Below are 6,977 nucleotides of genomic sequence, written 5' to 3'. Positions count from 1 at the left end.
GGTTCTCTCTTAGAAAATGTATGTTGGAAGTGTAGGCACGTTCTGATGGCTCTCCTTACTAATGAAGGAAGGGTAGAGGGGTATATATAGCCTCCACACAAAATCTAACCGTTACACACAAATCGCCAAACTCGATGGGACCTAATCATGAAACTCGGTCAAACCGATTTAGTTCAAAATGTTAACGTTAGGATTTTCGGTGGGACCGACATGTCAACTCGGTGGGACCGATTTGATTAGGGTTAGGGCATAACGTAATCTCGGTGAGACCGGTCACATAAACTCGGTAGGACTGATTTCTGTAATAGGCAAACAGGGAGTTGGTCAGGCAAACTCGGTGGGACCAATTCGCTCATTTCGGTGAGACCGAAATGTTATGGAAGGGAAACAGAGAGTTTGCATTGCGAACTCGGTGGGACCAATCGCTCATCTCGGTTGGACTGAAACGTTACGAAGGGAAACTGCAATCCCATCTTGGTGAGACCGCGATCCCTATCGGTGAGATCGAAGTGACTAGGGTTTCTGGCAGTGGCTATGTCAAGTGAACTCGGCGACGCCGGATAGATCAAATCGGTAGGGCCGAGTTTGACTTTTGGTTTGGGACATATGTGGATATGAGAAAGTGGTTGAGGGCTTTTGGAGCATATCACTAAGCATTTTGAGCAAGCAAGCCATTAAGCAACACCTCATCCTCTTTTAATAGTATTGGCTTTTCCTATGGACTCAATGTGATCTTGGATCACTAAAATGAAAATGTAGAGTCTTGAGCTTGAGCCAATATGTGTCCTTAGCATTTTGAGGGGTCCACATTCCTAATCCATGCCATGCCAAACGTTGAACTTTCTGAAATGATCATCTTAAAATAGCATTAGTTTAATGAGCTATATGTTGTTAGGAATTACCAAAACCACCCAGGGATAGTTGCACTTTCAATCTCCCCCTTTTTGGTAATTGATGACAACATATAGATCAAACCTTCAACAAATGATAATAAGATTTAAAGTACATCGTCGCTTTGCGAAGTATGTGATAAGCAAGAGCTTCCCCTAAATTTGTGCATTATTTAAGATTTGCTTTTGAATGCAAATGCACAATCGATTAGTATCATGGGCCACTCTTCCATGTCAAATGCATCTTGGTGGAGCACTCAAAATGATAGGAATTAAAACATGCACTCATCACCAAGCAAAGTGAATGATCATATATGAGATATAAAAGATAATATCATCCAAGCATAAGCATTAAGGTAGGATATGATCAAACACATGATCATACAAGTATCTCACACACAGACATAAAGTAACAGACGAGCACACACAAAAGTATCAAGCAAATAGCAAGAAAGACAAAGAAGCAAAGCACTCTCTCTCGAAGCCTAAGATCTATACATTTCCCCCCCTTTGGCAACAAGTTACCAAAAAGTTTGAAAATGCATAGTGCTATGTGTCTCTCTAGGCTTGATCTTCGAGAGGTGGTGTAGAAAGGACTCCAAGGACAAAGGCATCAGTAGATGTTGTTGGAGCTGGTGGAGTGGCAATTGGAGATGGCACTGAAGCTGTTGCTGCTGGTGCTGAATTAGTTGCTCTAGTGTCAGGCGCTGGCACTGCAGCAGATCTCTGACCTCTGGGCACTCTCTGAAAAGCATCGGTAGTAGCCTTCCCTTTCTTCTCCTATGCTTCCTCTTGGAGCTGCTCAACAGTTGTCTGCATCTCAGTTACTTTAAGATCAAGATCATAAAATTTGGTCTCTATGATCCTCTCCAAGCTCTCCTAATTCTTGTTAAGGGTGGCTGAGCCCTTCTCAATCCTCAAAGTTGTCCAAGCCCTTCTCAATCCTCAAAGTTGCTTGAATTAGATATGCAAGCTGATCTTGTTTTGACTTCAGAAAAACTTGAGATGCCTCCTCAACACTTGGCATCTTTGCAGCCTTCTCAGCCTTTGCCTTTGCTCTCTTCTCATGTGCTTGCATAGATGTGGGATCATCCTCATTCATCACAACTGTGTTATCTTCAAATTCTGGTCTCAAAGGTAAATGCTCCTTGTCCAACAAATAAGTGCATGTGCCCATCTTGGAGTTGATGAGCACTCGAATGTGTGGAGCATACCCACAAGATCTCTTTTGATCAGCAGCTGTCCTCTTGATTGTCACAACAATCAGACTCATGACCTTGAATTTTTGAGGAACATCAAATATCTGCAGCAAGTTGATTGAATGGCCTCTGATCATCTTGTGATCTTTAGATTTGGGAAACAATGTACAATATAGTGTTGATTGTAACTAGACCAGACAACAAGTAATGTACAAATCCAAACTTATGTGTTTCCAAAGCTTTGTCTGGGATCTCTTTGTACATGTTGGCCATAGAGTTGTGGTCTTTCTTCTTCTTGGCATAGACATCCACGTCATCTTCATGCTCTTCAGGGGCATTTATCAACTTGGCCCACTCATCAACAGTTGACTGGTACCTTGTACCCTCCGACATCCATACAATCCTACCATCTGGATAAAAATGAGCAGTGGAGTAGAATTGCATGATGAGTTCATCATTCCATTTTTTCAGCTCTTGATCCACAAACTCGTCAACACCACATGATCTCAAGCTCTCATGTACACCTGGAAAATGATGTTCATTCTCATCAATGTACTCCCAGTTAGCCCACTTCATGTCACAAACTATAGGCTTCTTTCCAGCAGAATGGTTTCATAGAAATCTTGTTGTTCTTTGGTGTGGAACCTGTAGTCCAAAGCAGTCTTCCTCCTCACAACATATGGATCAGACTGTCTCCAGAGTCTCAGACCTGCATCCTTCCTGATGCTCAATTCCTCTGCCATTGGATGACTGTCATTATGATCTAGAATCTTCGGTTTAAGTTTCCTGAGCACTTGGACTTCAACATCTTCTTCTTCCATTTCAGGCACTGGGGCCTTGTTCTTCTCTTCAGCTGGAATGTTCCTAGTGCTTATCTTGGGCTTAGAAGTCTTTTGAGCTTGAGCAGCAGCTTTGGGGGCAGTCTTGGGCTTTGAAGTAGCAGCCCCTGACTTAATAGCATCCTCCATAAGCTTTTGGGACTTGGGTGCTGGTGCAACATCCTCTTCCTCTTAATCTTCTTCAGCTTGATCTCTCATTATAGAGGATCTACCAATGACTCTGGCAGTGGTCTTCTTGACCCTCTCTTTCCTTTTCTTACTCTCTCTAGCAGCCTCTTTAGTTCGCTTAGACGTTTCAACGGTTGAGACCTTGGCCTTTAAGGTTGGCACCCTCTTGACAGGGGCCTTCTTATGCGATCGAGGCTTTGTTGTAGCAATAGTACTATATTCCTTCTTCAGCACTTTTTTTGGAGCTCACTTCTTCCTCAACAGTCACATAGTCCTCATCCTCAGAGTTTGAGGTTCTCTTCTTGCTTGATCTGGTGGCTGCCTTGGGCAGATTGCTTGGAGTGCTCCTGCTGCCCTCATCATAGCTGCTTGAGGGACTAGTGCCCTCACTCATGTGCACTTGCTATTCTGATTTGTTCTGGCTATCACTCTGGTCAGACATTCTGGCAAGCAAACTGACAACAGACCGAGTGAATAGATATAGATGAGGTAGAGTGTATGAGCATCACAAAGTGCAAAATTTTTGCAAAACAGATGAGTCAAAAACTTAGTTTTAGTTCTCCATAGAAAGCATTTTGGAGCAACCGATTTGTTAAACTTGGTGACACCGAAGCAACTTTTGGAGTCTAAACTAGTGAACTCGGTCAGACCGAGTCATAGTTCGGTGGCTCCGAGATTGCTAAGGTTTCACAGAGAGTCGAACTCGGTCGCACCGATTTGCAACTTTCGTTCAGACCGAAAAGTGCAAGTGCAATGGCCTAAGCCAAATCGGTGAGACCGATTTCTACAACTCGGTTGGTCCGAGATGAGTTCGGCGGAAACCTAACCCTAAATTTTTGAATCAAACCTAATCCAAGGAATGTTTTCTATGGATAGATTGATTTCATACGTGGTAAAGAACATGGCATTGCATTGTGCTAAGAATGGGAGTAAGGAATTAGCACAAAAGATCAAACTCATACCCTAGTTCGGCGGTGAGTTCACTACGGCGGCAACGGAGGGGTCGAACCCCGTTGAAGGCGATGGAAACCAGCGGCGAGAGGTCGCTGACGATGAGAAGACAATCCGGAGACCCGATACGGCAGAGCAGGACACGCGCGGGCTGAGGAGTTTTGAAGAAATTTCCAAAATCTCACCCATGGGTTTATATATCCCGACCTTGTCAGTGTGACCGAGTGGAACAACTCGGTGGCATCGAGATGCAGAATCGCAATCGGTTACTGCAACTCAGTGTGACCGAAAAGTTCAAATCAGTTTCACCGAGATTGAAAACCTAGATCAACTCAGTGAACTCGATGTGACCGAAGTGGATGGATCGGTCAGACCGAAATGCATAGAGAGGTTTTGGAAGTTTAAGTCTATGACGAATCGGGGACTCCGAGTGCTCCTCACACAGAGTGGTTCGAATCAGACTTGATCAAACTTTGTGATGTAGTATGAATAGAGTTTGAGACGAGAAAAGCATAGATAGCTAGAAGAAGTTCTTATGCATTCTTGTCCATCCATTTGGAAAAAGAGAAAAAGCCAAACAATCAAAGCAACAAATGGATGTCCTCGAATGAGTAAAATATGCAATCAACATGCTCACACAATAAAATGGCAAATGAAATATGTGACAAAGCATGCACAAACACTCTAGCATCTATCAAGCAATTGGCGATGACTAGGTCATCTATATATGAGTATATTGACTTAGGAGTCAAATGAAAACACTTGATCATAGGTCTACTCATCGTTTAAGCACAAGTGGGGTTACCACTTTTACATAAAGCATTATTGTGTTCACACCATTAGAGTTGCTTTAGCTTAATTGAATAGAGTAAAGCTCCCCCTAGATGTGATATCTCCCCTATGAGGGATGAACTAACCTTGGGTTTTGTCGATGATGACTTCATGTAGATGTTGAAGATGTGGATGCTCAATGTTGATGTAGATCATTTGGAGCAATCCATTGGAGTGAGTTGCACTTTCAATACCTACACAGGTTAGTCCCACAAGGAACAAACAACGATATCCATAGACATAGAGTGACGTACACACAAGATGATGTCCATGAAAGCATTAGGTTACCTTGTCCCTTGTCTTACCAACAAGAGGGTTTGTGACTCCTTGAACTAGTGCAAGTTGTGGAAGTTGTTTGCACTTGTCCTCGCCAAAATAATATGAGTGAAGTATGTTGGCAGAGTCACCCTCAAGAACTCTCTAGTCCTTCTTCTTCGGGATCCACATAATCTTGATGGGAATCCTTGGAGTTGTAGTCGTACTTGATGTAGTCTTGGGAACCCACTTGACCAAGGCCTTAGGAGCTTCTTCAAATGTAGCAATCTCCTCTTGAAGCTTGTCCTTGCCCTTTTGCTTGTGGTCTTGTGGTGGAAGATCATCTTGAGCTTGTGTCCCTTGGAAAGAAGTTGGATCATACTTCTCTTGTTGAGGAACAAACTTCGTCTTGGAGTATTTATATTCATCCCACTCGACTCCATTGGCATTGAACTTCCGTTCAAAACCAATACCTTGATTCTTCCGGTGCCTTCCTTGCTTGCGTACAATTTCCTCAAATTGCTTATTCCCGGCAAGGCTCTTGTAAACACTTTTCTCTATAATTCCCTTCAATAAGCTTTTTTTTGCTCAAGTGTAACTTGGCTAAGAGAATCATTAGTCGAATCAAGAGAACTACTAGAAGTAACAATATTGGATTTATCATGATTGTTGTTGTTACTACTAGAAGAAGAATCTTTCTTACTCTTGTTGCTAGATTTAACTTGTGGCATATAAGTAGAAAAGAGTAAATGCTTGGCAATGTAAGAAGAACTTTTCTTGCGAAGATCATCATTGATTGCTTTTAAGAACCCATGCTCTTGCTCAAGGTTGAGCTTTTCAAAGCGTAACTTCTCATGAGTCTTTAAAAGTTCTCGATGATCTTCCAAGGTAGTTTCATGTGCTAACTTAAGAGTGTTTAGTTCTTTAGTTAGACGCTCAATCTCCTTCTTATCATCATCATTCGTTTTATCTTGATTAGCATGATTAATAGCAAGTTCATCATAATTTTCATCACTAGAATTGTCAACAAGTAAATCATCATCACCTAGCAAGTCATCTTCATCACTATTGAAATCAACATACTCGGGGTGTGATAACTTTGGGCCTTTAGCCACAAAGCATCTCCCAATTCCTTCATTTGGTGAGTCAAATATGTCGTAGGAGTTGGTTGACACAAGTGCTAGACCGGCAACACCTTCATCTTGAGTATATTCGGAGTCGGAGTGATAACTTCTTTCAGAGTGATGGGCGGAGTCAGAGCCGGATACCCATTCACCAACATGAGCTTGATGTCTTCGTTTTGTGTATCTCCTTGATGACTTGTCCTTCCTTTCAGAATCCTTGCTTCTCCGAGAGGTTCTTCATTCATAACGATCATCTCTACTCCTCCTCTCTCTAGGTGGTGATTCTTCTCTTCTACTTCTCCTTTTGGGCGAATCTTCTCTTCTTTTGTAGGGGGCCGTACACTCATTGGAGTAGTGTCCGGGTCTTCCACAATTGTAGCAATTATGCTCACTACTCGAAGATCTTTTGTCATTGTAGGACCTTGACTTGGAACTTCTTTCCTTGCTTCTACTCATGTAGAACTTGTTGAAGTTCTTCACCATTAGGCTCAATTCCTCATTGAAGGTTTGTTTCTCACTTGATGATGTAGGAGAATCACACGAGGCTTTGTAAGCATCACTTGACTTGTTGTGAAGCTCTTCCGTATCCTTGAGTGACATCTCATAAGCAACAATTCTTCCAATTACTTCCGTTGGCTTGAGATCTTTGTAATTGGGCATCATTTGGATCAATGTGCACACGGTATCATATTTTCCATCGAAGGCTCTTAGGATCTTCTT

This window comes from Triticum dicoccoides, chromosome 7A, assembly GCF_002162155.2.
Source record: "Triticum dicoccoides isolate Atlit2015 ecotype Zavitan chromosome 7A, WEW_v2.0, whole genome shotgun sequence".
Classification (NCBI taxonomy): Eukaryota; Viridiplantae; Streptophyta; class Magnoliopsida; order Poales; family Poaceae; genus Triticum; species Triticum dicoccoides.
Note: the sequence above shows the minus strand (reverse complement) of the source record.